Below are 13,074 nucleotides of genomic sequence, written 5' to 3' on the forward strand. Positions count from 1 at the left end.
ATTGTTCAACAAAGTGACGGCTCGGGGAGTGACTGCTGCCAGTTCAGGATCTGATCTAGTGACTGCTGTGTGACAGCTGACATGTGACCAGCTAGAATACTTACTGAAGGAATACTCCTTTAGAGAGTGGAATCCTCGGTGGCTGATTATTAAGAGATCAGGTGGATATTGGTTAGAGACTAGTGAGACAGAGTTGATGCTTTAAGATATATATTTACTGGATAAGTGACTGCAAGGACAGTTCCTTGTGGTAGATTTATAATCCATTTTCAAAACGCGGATTTATTAATTTCGTGAGTAGATGTCACATCACACCGAATACTGGACAAGAGTCAAAGCTACTTATTTGCTTATTTGAGGTAGCCGTTTACGATTTGAACTTTTTGGGGGCATTGATGAACAATTCTCTGTACTCTGGCTACACCCTGTAGCATACATTTTTTTACGGGAATATCCGTAGAAAGCCGTGCGCCCACCCAGCATTGCTTGTGAAAGCAGAGATCTGAAGTCTGAAAGCGGGATTGGCATCCTTAACACTAATTGCGGAAACGTCCAAATATGGTTGTGGTGATGTGCGATCATCTACTATTGTGGTAAATAATGTGTATCACGTCAAGTGGATCAGTTCTGATGAGTGGCTTGCCAATTATGTGCATCCTCAAGGGCATAGAGCATGAGCGATCATTCTATATCATAGTCCAGTGGCAACAGATTGCCAAACCGAATCGGGGCTTTAGTGGGTGGGAGGGGTAGGGGGGGGGGAGGAGGGTGTGTGTTGCACACTGCGTAACATATTTCGTTGGCTCTCAGTATGCCTTAATCCCTGTATGAGGAGGCCCTCCAACCAGCAGCCGGCATGCCACCGTGTTTTGTGTGTTTCGAATTTAATTTTTTTCAGAGTCGACTAGTATGAGGGGGAAACAGGCTGATCTGTGTAATAGCAGTAAAAAGAGACAGGTTGGACAGGCCATATGTGAAATTTGGTCTCTGGAGTGTCTGATGTGTTCGTGGTTTAAAGTGGAGTCGTCTGTTTACCGAGACGAGAAGCTGTGGTTACTGTTTGAAACACGTCTTTAAACGTGGGCGGGTGATACATTATTTTATGTATGATACACTGTTTGTTATCACTTTTCTAGACACAAATGTGGTGATGTGACACCTACCTACGACATCAATAAAACCGCGTTTTAAAAATGGATTAGAACTCTACCACAAGGAACTCACCCAGTAAATTTACATGTCCATAAAGAAATGCACACTTTCGTCTGGCTCGCAGGTGGCAGAAAAAATGCATCATTTTAGTGGTAGCCCATATACATTCCATGCATGGGAAAGCCGAGATTTCGTTGGTGTTCTGTACCATGGTAGTGAGCAGTGATATACTCTCTCCTCTTGCTTTCAGTGACACTTTCTCATTCCAGTGACACTCTCCCCTCTTTGTTTTAGCGACCCTCTTATGTTGCTTTCAGTGGCCCTCTTTATCTCTTGCTTTCAGTGCCACCCTCTCTTTCCTCTTGCTTTCAGTGCCACCCCTCTCTTTCCTCTTGCTTTCAGTGCCCCCTCTCTTTCCTCTTGCTTTCAGTGACACTTTCTCATTCCAGTGACACTCTCCCCTCTTTGTTTTAGCGACCCTCTTATGTTGCTTTCAGTGGCCCTCTTTATCTCTTGCTTTCAGTGCCACCCTCTCTTTCCTCTTGCTTTCAGTGCCACCCCTCTCTTTCCTCTTGCTTTCAGTGCCCCCTCTCTTTCCTCTTGCTTTCAGTGACACTTTCTCATTCCAGTGACACTCTCCCACATCAACGTTTTACACATAATTCAAAGAAGTTAGAAAAGACCATTTGTCAAAAGCAATACCAAAAGCACAAACTTTAACAAAGGCGAAACCATTGCATTGTAAATGCTTGTTTTTTTTTTGCTGTCTGCCTAGGAGCTTTTTTTTTTCCCGTCAAAAAACATAAATAATGCGGACATCGTGGTCCTCAGCTGATTTCAGGATTATTTTGCAAATCGCGAAATGTTGGAGGGTCTGCCCAGTGGAGGAGTATTCTCTCAACAAGTGCTGCTGTCAGTTTGGGTGTTTGTTTCTCAGCTAGTTGAAACTTAATAGATCAGACTATTTGAAAATTATTCATTAAAAGTGAGTTTTATAAAATTAACTGAGAAACATTTCTGCCTCCACCTTGGTGACAAGTTGTTAATAAACTAAGAGGCAAGTCGATTGTCATGTATACCTTGTTGCATAGCTTTATATTCGAGTTGATGCAATGTTATAGGTTATTAAATAAGCTACAAGTGAGGTTTTTCTACAGCGTACATTTTAATCATGCGTATTTGATGGTAATGAACAAAAGGAGTCTTGGAGGAATTATTTTCCTACACTCACCCTATTTAGTCAACAAGATAAGTTAGGATTTATCCCAGGTTTTCCAGATTGACACTGCAATTCAGACTCTAGAAGGGTGTCTCTTATATCAAAGGTTTATTCTTTGTCCTTCACGTTTTGAGATTAGGGTTGGGTGACAGACAGAATACACATTTTTTACAGCGGGTAGTTTTACATATTACAAACCTTATGGCATAATAGTAATTCACAATAGACTGCTTTACACTATTGTTTTATTTGGCACAAGGATATTTGCTGAGATTCAAGGATGCAGAGCCATGGCTGGGATTCTAACCTGGCTCTACATGTAACATGGTCAGCAGCTGTAGCTACTGGGCCACATCACCTCAAGTTTGGTTTATTTTGGCCCTGAGGTTACAAGAGCACCTCGAGCCAGGCATTTTGGCACAAGTTTAAAGTGGCTCATCCAGCTCTATTTGCTACTTCTTGATTTGACTTGCCTGTATGCATTAAGACATCAGTGCACAATGGAAGTCTCAGCCAGGCCAAGTACCATGCATCAGGCATTAGCCTAGCGCATTTCAGTGGAGTGGTCCGCATCACCGCACTGAAATACGAAATCACGCAAAATAGTGCTTCAGCAGCGGCGTTGTAATCATGATGCACCTTACTGACCATTGAAACTAAAGCTGGTTTCTTTGTTTTGAGTGTCAGCTCGCTGTTCACTCTGCTTCCGGCAGGCTTGGGGCGAGTCTGCAGCTATTAGTTGCTACAAGTCAAGTCAAGTCAGAGAATTTATATAGCGCACTACATACCCAGAGGGTCTCAAGGCGCTAAGGAGGGGGGGAGGATTACTTGTCAAATATCCACGTTTTAAGTTGCTTTCTGAAAGCTAGGTGGTTCTGGGTAAGGCGAAGGTGAGTGGGGAGTGAGTTCCATGTTTTAGCAGCCAGGTAGGAGAAGGATCTGCCTCCCATAGTGGTCTTGTTGATGCGAGGTATAGTGGCGAGGGCTTGGCTGGAGGAGCGTAGTTGGCGGGAGGGGGTGTAGAAGGTCAGTCTTGAATTGAGGCATTCTGGTCCGATGTCGTAGAGTGATTTGTGTGCGTGGGTTAGCAGTCGGAAAGTGATTCTCTTATTGACGGGTAGCCAGTGGAGGTCTTTCAGGTGACCAGAGATGTGTTCGTTGCGTGGGATGTCTAATATGATTCTGGCTGAGGCGTTTTGGATTAGTTGGAGTTTCTTTTGAAGTTTAGCGGTAGTGCCTGCGTAGAGGGTGTTTCCGTAGTCCAGTCGGCTCGTGACCAGAGCATGGGTGACTGTTTTCCTGGTTTCGGTGGGGATCCAGCGAAAATTTTTTTGGAGCATGCGAAGAATGTTGAAGCAGGATGAGGATACGGCGCTGACTTGTCTGTTCATTGAAAGTGAAGAATCCAGGATAACGCCTAGGTTCCGTGCGTGGTCTGTCGGGATGGGTGCTTTTCCAAGGGCTTCCGGCCACCAAGAGTCGTCCCATGCAGAGGGGGATGTACCTAGGATGAGGACTTCTGTTTTATCTGAGTTCAGTTTCAGACGGCTGTGTTTCATCCATTCAGCAACTTCTTTCATTCCTTCGTGTAGGTTAGTTTTGGCGGTGTTGGGGTCCTTGGTGAGAGAAAGGATCAGTTGAGTGTCATCCGCGTAAGAGATGATGTTGAGGTTGTGTTGGCGGGCGATGGTTGCGAGGGGGCTCATGTATACGTTGAAGAGGGTGGGGCTGAGAGAGGGTCCTTGTGGTACGCCACAGATGACTTCGGTGGCCTCGGACTTGAATGGTGGAAGGCGGACTCTCTGGGTTCTTCCGGTGAGGAACGAGGTGATCCATTCAAGTGCTTTTCCATGTATTCCGATGTTGCTGAGGCGTTGTAAAAGGGTGCTGTGGCAGACTGTGTCGAATGCTGCAAAGAGGTCGAGGAGGATGAGGGCGACTGTGTCTCCATTGTCCAGTAGAGTTCGAATGTCGTCTGTTGCTGCGATGAGGGCGGTTTCAGTGCTGTGTTTTGCTCGGAAGCCAGATTGTGAGGAGTCGAGGGATTTGTTGGCTTCGAGAAAAGCGGCGAGCTGGTTGTTGACCGCTTTCTCGATGACTTTGGCCGGGAATGGAAGGAGCGAGATGGGGCGGTAATTTTTGAGTTCGGTGGGGTCCGCTGTGGGTTTTTTCAGAAGGGCGGTGAGTTCAGCGTGTTTCCAGTTTTCCGGAAAGGTGGCGGAGTTGAAGGAGCAGTTGATGACGTCTCGGAGGTGCGGTGCTATGACGGAGTCTGCTTTGTTGAAGATGTGGTGAGGGCATGGGTCTGTGGGGGATCCTGAGTGGATGGAGTTCATCAGGCGGATGGTGTCCTCAGTGGAGATTGGGTTCCAGTCGTTAAGGGTGTTCACGGGGGGAGAGTGTTCAGCATGTGGTTGGGTGGGTTGGGCTCCAGGTTGGTTGTCGAAGCTGTTGTGGATGTCTGCAGTGTAAAAGAAATTCACCCAACACGCCACTCCGCACCATAACATGAATAATGACATCACGTACATGGCGCTGCGGCGGGACTACTGTGCGGACGGCTACAGTTAGAATAAAGGACAGACACAGATCCTTAGCATGGGGTTAAACCTGCTCCTCTGGTAATATTAATGTTGCCTGCTTGTGCGCTCGTATGATTTGCAAAGCGCAGCACTTCCAGGCAGCGAAAAAGTCAGTGCAGCGTATTACTTTAATCATAGAAATGTTATCCGGGGCAAGGGTGGCGGATTCATACACTTCCCCTACTTTCTCTAGATCGGAGATCAGTGCCGACCGATCAAAGAGACGCTTGCAGCTCTACTCTCTCCACTGAGGCACCTACCTTCCCAACGCCAAATGCCTCAGTTACCTGGTCTGTCTTTATGGCATAGAGGGGTTTCTTTATCATGCCAAAGAAGCTCTTTAAACTAGAGTCGCCAACCGTTTTTGCTGTTACTGTTCCCCAGGTCACGTCTGGTCCCACGTGGACACACAGTTGTTGAGGAGCCATGTCTGTCTGGTCAGCGCATGCTGTGACAGGATGTTGAATTCCCCTGCTGCATGGCCCCGAGTTAAAGGAGAAAGCCAGTGTTTGAGAATCGTTGACCCACCTGCTCACCTCCTTCTGACCTGGTCATGTGCTTTTGCTGTGACCTGCCCAGGCAGAGCCCCACTTCTGCCCTGACTCACCACCCCAGCATGAGTCTCCTAGCGAGATCAGGTGGCACAGGCTGAGGCCGCAGTACAGAATGGCTCGCTCTAACTCTCTGAAGAAGAGATGGGCTAGCGATCCTCACGGTGCCACGCCTGCAGCTCCACTCGGTGGATCATTCTGACAGATGTAAAGGGACTAGGGTAAGTCGTATATTAAATTTAATAATCTGCTGCTGCTGACGTTTAAAATGTTTAAGAAAATGGGGAGGGGGCTCCAGCACGGTATAGCGCCTTGCAAATGGGCACACTAATGTTGTCTGTGCTGTAAATGCGCTACGCTTTGTCTAAACTAGCAGTTTTGCTGATTTACTAGTAGTGCAAAGTATTTAATATCCTTTCTTGACAGGGAGACTACAAAGCAGCACCCTTTATTTTCCAAGCACAGTTAGACTTGAGCAAGTCAGAGAAGTCATGTGATTAATCTTCCCGCTGGAGGGAGGTCGGAGTTTTTTCTACTGGCAGTTTTCACTCTCACCATTAAGTAGCACAGAGGGTTAATATGCCAGCTGCAATTAGTCTACCAGCATATTGTATTTAACTATTATATATGTGAATAGATCAGTTGGTTGCAGCTTTTGTCACAGAGATCCCTTTGTTACATGTGGTTCCGCTGCACCTGAAGCGGAGGTTGGGGTGGAGGGTGGTGATTTTTTTTAATTAAATATCTTTAAAAGCACCTGCTGCAGAGTTCGACTTCCTTCTTGCTTAAACGAGTGTGATTTCTGATAGTTGTCAATTTCCATGGGCTTCATTGCATGAATTTGGTCGCAAGAAAGTGCCGCTCTGTACATTTAGGGGTTGAATGACTCTTAAATCCACTGAATCTATGAAAATGTCACACTTAAGCCAATTGAAACATTAGCAACTATACTCATGGGTGTAATTTCTGATACTTGATTTTGCTAAGTGTCACTCATGAGTTGTTGAAATGTCACTCATAATTACACTGAAATTATGGAAATGTCACTGCTACCAATCTGAAACCTTGGCAGCTATGCCACAGTTTACTAGTGTGTAATTTCGTACTCAGCTAGAAAATTACTATTATAGGATTTTTTTTTGATGGTGAGTAAATCCCTCGTCTTAAAGTGTAACGCCTGCTTCTCGTTTAAAGCGCTGTAATGCCCTTGGGCCAAGTCAGCGTCATATAAAACTGCAAAAAAAAAGTGGGGAAATGTAGGAAAGAAGAGTTAAACTTGCTCAATGTGCATGTCCTTCTTCTGTCGAGTTTTGTACAAAGTGCCCCGTTCTGTGCTGGTTTTGAAGCCCGCAGCTCCACGGGGCGCAGGCGTCCAGCTCGGTGCTGCTGCTCCCCATGCACGCCCTGCGAGGTCGGTAAGCCGCCGGGTGGAGTGACAGCGGCCGCATTCTGTCTTCTGTGTCTATGGGTGTGGGCACGCGGTGACATCACTTTCCGGCGCGCTCCGCCGCGCCTGCTTCTGCCGGGCACGGCGTGATTGGCGGAGGGGTGGGGCCTGGCGGTGATTGGCGGCCGCAGTGAGGACTGCCGCACCGCACGCGCGCGGGCGGGGCTGGAGGGTCAGTGTGTTCCGGGCTCTGCCGCCGCCGCCATCTTGTGTTTGTTGGGAGAAGCCGGAGACAGGAGGAGAGCGAGCAGCGGAGAACCTGCCCCGCAGCGCCTCATTGGTGAGAGACGGGCGGGGGGCTCGCAGGGAGGCTCGGGCTGCTGTGGGGGGAGGACAGGGTGCCCTCGCAGCTCCTCCCCCATTCATTGAGGGGGGAGTGTGTGCAACACCCCATTCACACTGCCCACTCACACCCATACAGGCGAAGGCTGGGGCTCAGACAGGCAATTGTGGCTCCTAGTGGATGTGGGCAGTGTAGACTCGTCCCCGTTGGGGCGGGAGTGCACTCTCACACAGAGGACTTGTAATGGAGGGGCTCGGGCGGCAGACAGGCCCTCCCCAGGCGTGGACAGAATCACTGCTACCCACCCGTATCTTTACAGGTGACTCACAGAGATGGAGCCGGAGGTACACTAGGGTCCTCCCGGTACAATACTTAACTGTCCTGCCGTATTCATATAGTCAAAGGGCTGAGTACAGGGCCCGCTACACATTTACTGTGGGACACATGTATAGCTAGTCCCTTTTCATTTTGTGGCAACTTCTACTTGATGCGGAGGGAGTGAGCTCACACAGCCTTCTCATTTTGGAAAATGACTCAGCCTTTCATAATGACGAAGATTTTACTCGGGAAACAGCAAAGTACTTAACACTTTCTCTACTGGGGGACAGTTTATATATTAAGGGTTTAGTTATCCAATCAACAAATTGGAACGGCTGCCCTCGCTCATAATAAAACCCTTAACTATGGAAGAGCGAGCTAAAAAAAGCAGCCCTAGTCATGCTGGCCCACTGTCCATCCCTGACATTGATACCATCAGCAGCAATCAGACTTTGGAACTCGATGGGGGCGCATCGTACTTTGGGGAGGGGAGGACTCTTTCCCCTATTAATTACGGGGGCATCTATTTCTTTTCACAATGACCAGGATGAGGGTCTCGCATCCCGTTCTCGTGAGGAATCTGAACTGTCACTTACACGTACTGTCCAAGTGCAAACCTGCTGAAAGCAGTGGAGACATCGTGGGGTAAACACTTAACGCACAGCTGCTCGGCGGCATAGAGAAACTGAATAGTATTTCTAAAACGCTTAGCACCTCAACTTTAAGTGAGTTGCTACTTAACTTGTAAGTGATTACCAATCCCAGGCAGGCACTTTCTAGATTGTCTTCCGTGACAGACACCACGCTGCGAGCACCAGAACATCAATCGCTATGTGATCATTTGGTCTTTTCCCAAGGATCAGTCTCCCGGTGTGCCTGTTATAGATCTGCCCCATCTCGTACACGGGCTCACAGGCTCTAGGATCATAGTTTTGAGCGCTCTTTACCATCGGCCGAATGACACTTTTGTGCCTAGGGTTATTGAAAGCCAATGGGAAATGTGAGAGTACTTGAATTGTTTCTTGCTGGTATGGTAACACAGGCCCGCCTTTTTCTCGCTTCAAGCAATTCGCTTTTCGGCGCCAGCTGGACCAATCTTATTGGATTTTTTTTTTAAAATCCCTTTGCTTGGTCTGTCCGCCCTCCCACCAGTTCGTGCTTGCTTAAATGTCTGTCTGGAACCGTGCACTTGGCGTTTGCCTGTGCAGCACAGGGGTGGAGGAGAGGATCTGTCCTGCTCTCCAGAGCTCATGGATGAGGGGGGTTGGAAACATCAGGGATCAGCTGCCAATCGCACTGCGAAACTAAGGGTCTGGCAGCCGGTCCCTCCTGCTGACGCTTTGCAGTGAAAGTGAAACCTCCCAGTTTAACGCCAGCGAGGGTGCTTCGAGCCTGTTACTGACAGCCTGGAGCCAGGGAGGAGCCCGGTACTACCACCCGCCTTGGGAGCTCGTCACATGGGGCAATTCTGGCGCCGTGGCCAGGCTTCCTGGCCTTAACGACTGTGTTACGAAAACTACGGAAGCAGGTGCTCCCACCTCAAAGTTCGCCTTCCCCGCTACCTAGCCAGTGTATTATGGGTATTCCTTTATATTAGTTTGAAAATAGACTCCCACCCCTTTTTGTGATATATATGTCGCCGTCGTTTCGTCTTTTGAGCAATCTGGCCTCACCGAAAGCGCAGCTGGGGGGGGGGGTTGCTTGAGTGCCCACAGTGGTCACGTCAGAACGGAGCTGTGTGCGCGATCCATGATGGGCTCACTTCCCGGAGGCAGTGGGTTGTGAGAAGCCAACCTCCCTCGCTTTGTGAAGAGGCCTCGGTCTGTATTTTCACTCGGTAAACTTAGTGTTTACCCACGCATTTTAGACACGTTGTCTTGGGATGGTCTAGTGAAATATTCCCTCAGTGTATGAGGTTGACTGGCTTGCCTTGGGGTGGCTTAGTAAAGATGCCCTTGGTGTCTGCATGGGGTGGCCTAGTGGAGATGCCCTCGGTGTCTGAGGGGCTTGCCTTGAGGTGGCCTAGTGAGGATTCCTTCGGTGTCTGAAGGTCTGATTGGCTTGCCTTGAGGTGGCCTAGTGAGGATTCCTTCGGTGTCTGAAGGTCTGATTGGCTTGCCTTGAGGTGCCTTGTGAAGATGCTGTCGTCGTGTGAGGGACTGATTGGCTTGCCTTGAGGTGGCCTCGTGAAGATGCTGTTGGTGTGTGAGGGACTGATTGGCTTGCCTTAGGTGGCATAGTGAAGATGCTGTCGGTGTGTGAGGGACTGATTGGCTTGCCTTGAGGTGGCATAGTGAAGATGCTGTTGGTGTGTGAGTGACCGATTGGCTTGCCTTGAGGTGGCCTAGTGAAGATGCTGTTGGTGTGTGAGGGAATGATAGGCTTGGCTTGAGGTGGCCTAGTAAATATGCTGTCTGTGTGTGAGGGACTGATTGGCTTGCCTTGAGGTGGCCTAGTGAAGATGCTGTCTGTGTGTGAGGGACTGGTTGGCTTGCCTTGAGGTGGCCTAGTGAAGATGCTGTAGGTGTGTGAGGGACTGGTTGGCTTGCCTTGAGGTGGCCTAGTGAAGATTCTGTCGGTGTGTGAGGGACTGGTTGGCTTGCCTTGGGGTGGCCTAGTGAAGATGCTGTCGGTGTGTGAGGGACTGGTTGGCTTGCTTTGAGGTGGCCTAGTAAAGATGTCTGTGTGTGAGGGACTGATTGGCTTGCCTTGAGGTGGCCTAATGAGGATTCTCTCGGTGTCTGAAGGTCTGATTGGCTTGCCTTGTGGTGGCCTAGTGAGGATTCCTTCGGTGTCTGAAGGTCTGATTGGCTTGCCTTGAGGTGCCTTATGATTCAGATGCCGTCAGTGTGTGTGAGTATCTGATTCCCTTGTCTCTGGGTTGCTTGGTGAAGATGCCGTCAATGTCTGAGGGTCTTGCTGCTTTGACTTTGGGTGATTCAGTGAAGATGCTGATGGTGTGATTGACTTTCCTTGGGGTGATCTAGTAAAGATGCTCCCTCTGTATTCGAGGGTCTGATTTATTAATTTTTTTAACATTTTGTTTTTTACTGCGTCCGTGTTGCTGCAGGTTAGTAACACATTCAGAGTTGGCAGAGGTTTGCCTATTGAAATAACCGGTTATCCTTTCCAGTTCAAAGCGACGGAGCATTTGTAAGAAAGAAGTGCTACTGTTACAAAGAGCATTGTGTTCTGACCCTTGAGGGAGGGCTACCCAGGGCGAGGCTAGAGGCTGCTCGCTCTGCCGGGGGCGCTCCGCCGGTATTGTGGGGGTGGCGAGACGCAGCGGTCTCCGAGCCAGACAGAGCCCGGCTCAGAGGTGGGCCTGGGGCCGGTGAAGATCTCCACGCCTCTGCCTGCTGCATTCGGGTCTCTGGGGCTCCTGCGGCGTGGCACCTTGTAGGCGAAGCGGCATCATTAGTGTTTTATCCTTTAAGTAAGGGGTAGCCTGTAAGAAGCGGGTGGAGTGGGGTTGAATAATTATTGTGCTGTCGACTAGTCTGACCGAGAATGAAGCGGTGTTTGTAGTACTCGCTAGAATAACAATCCCAAAATCCAGTGTGGAGACTGAGCATTAATCTGCTGCTTTCAGCTGCTCCTCGGAGATTAGTTGCTTGAATTACTTTGAGCAAGAGGCGGTAGGCGTTGGCAGGCCTAGTCAATGAGTGGTTGAGAGCGAGGGAAATTAAAGTGTGACCGTTTAGTGCGTTTGTGAGAGCGAAGGCGTGTTGGGCATACGAACATTTTCCAACATCTGGGTCTCCAGTCTTTCTATGCAGGTGCTTCGCATGGAGATGTATTCAATTGTCGATGTTTGTAGGGTAGATCCTGCATTCCTCTCGCCCTAAATAAGGTTAAGGAGTTCTAGACCTGGATGGATTTGCAAGTTTAAGGTCCGACATGGTGTGTCCCCCCCACACACACACACACGCGCACACTCACTGTGCCTTTGGATAGGGTTTGAATCGTACTGTTTCCTTGCCAGTAACCTTGAGACGTACAGTACCCAGCATGAAGGTGCAGTTCTCAGGGTGTGCAATTTAATGTAACCTCATTAACTAAAGCTTAAGCTCTTCTGTCAAACATTATCTGAATATGATGGCGCTCTCTTGGGCTCGATGTATGAAATTGCAGAATGTGTGAAATATGTCATCTTTTTCACATGAAGGCCACATTGTGGCAAACTGCTCCACCGGTGGAGAAGGGAAAGTGGGCAAAAGTCCGTTTTTCCTTACAGTTGTGTTTCACCAAGGACAAAAAGTAATCTAGGACAGTGATTCTTAACCAGTGGTCCAAGGACCCATAGGGGGTCCGACCGGACTTCTCAGGGGTTCTGTGACTGTTTAATAAAATTACATATTAAAAATAATAAAGTATATAATAAAGTATATACGATTAAAGAAGCAACGGCAACATTTAAACTTTGAAAACTTTTTCTACACGTGAATGTGAATTAAACAAAATATTTCAATACTTGAGCACTTGTTTGGTTTATACTTGTTTATGTGTATTTTGAGGTTCAAATCACAGTAGTTGCTTGGGCTCCTCGTTTTTAAATAATGATTCAGTCTGGGTCCCCGCATTCAGTGGGGGTCACCGAAATTTAAAGGTTATGAACCACTGGTCTAGGGAGAACTACACAAAGCCCTAGTAGCTCGTTCTCCCTAGAGCAGACGGAGCTTAGAGAGAACCATAGAAGTCCCACTAACAGGCCAGTTGATTTTCTTGCCTCAGGCTTTTTTCCCCCATCTGTGGCAGTCCGAAGCAGATCTGGGAAGTTGTGTGTTCACACCAGGAGCTGCTTTGCCTACAGAAGAATCGAAACAAATTAGTTCTATCCTGGCCCAATGAGTAACATGCTACAAAAGACAGGCAGAACATCATTGTTGTAAAATACGCCTTTATAATCGTAACGCTACTCTTAAGCAATCCATCTCAATACTCTGACTCCCATCCGATGCCCGCTTCTTTCCACTAGCCTCGTTTGTTACCTCCCCACCATTGTAAACTATACCACCTCCCCACCATTGTAAACTATACCGCCCACCACACACGAAAACAAGCTGCTTTTCATGTTATCATAGAAATGAAAGTTACTACAGAACGTAAACTATATTTTCCTGGACACAAAGTATGTGGGGTTGCGAGTACCTTTCTTTACAAGCTGTGCCAAGTCCACAGTCCTGCAGTGAGCTGCAGGTCTATTAAGCTTTTTTGTCCTCGTGATTCTCTTTAGAAATTAAGTTAATCCTTTCTAACGCTTTGTGTCTGGAATTGTGGTACTGCTAGTAAAAAAAAAAAAAAAGTTTAATCTGTACACTTGTCAATTCTTGGGGCTATCTTAAGTATTTTAAGTGTTGTTTTTCTCACAAAAGACTGTGACTATCTCTTGGCAGAGAATGAAGTAACCTGCTGCTTCTTTAACGATGTGCAAGCAGGGAATTTATGAAACTTGAAAAGCAGAGCCAAGTATTTGTGTCCAATCTAGCACGCATTGTCAACGCCAGTATATTTCGCCTTTT

At 47.9% G+C, this 13,074-nt stretch overlaps 1 protein-coding gene across 3 annotated transcripts in view; it reads left to right on the forward strand.

Moving 5' to 3' along the window:
* UBA1 (ubiquitin like modifier activating enzyme 1) overlaps window positions 1-13,074 on the forward strand; it is a 284,616-nt gene that overhangs the window by 19,132 nt on the left and 252,410 nt on the right. The window contains exon 1 of one of the 3 annotated variants that reach the window (XM_086940308.1): window positions 7,044-7,231. The exons of 1 other annotated variant lie outside the window; for it this stretch is intronic. The gene's annotated coding sequence lies outside the window, so the exon portion shown is untranslated. Of the gene's footprint in view, window positions 1-7,043; window positions 7,232-13,074 lie in introns of those variants that run through there. One more of the 3 variants, XM_086940310.1, reaches the window with a different exon arrangement.

This window comes from Lissotriton vulgaris, chromosome 10 (genome assembly GCF_964263255.1).
Source record: "Lissotriton vulgaris chromosome 10, aLisVul1.2, whole genome shotgun sequence".
NCBI lineage: Eukaryota > Metazoa > Chordata > Amphibia > Caudata > Salamandridae > Lissotriton > Lissotriton vulgaris.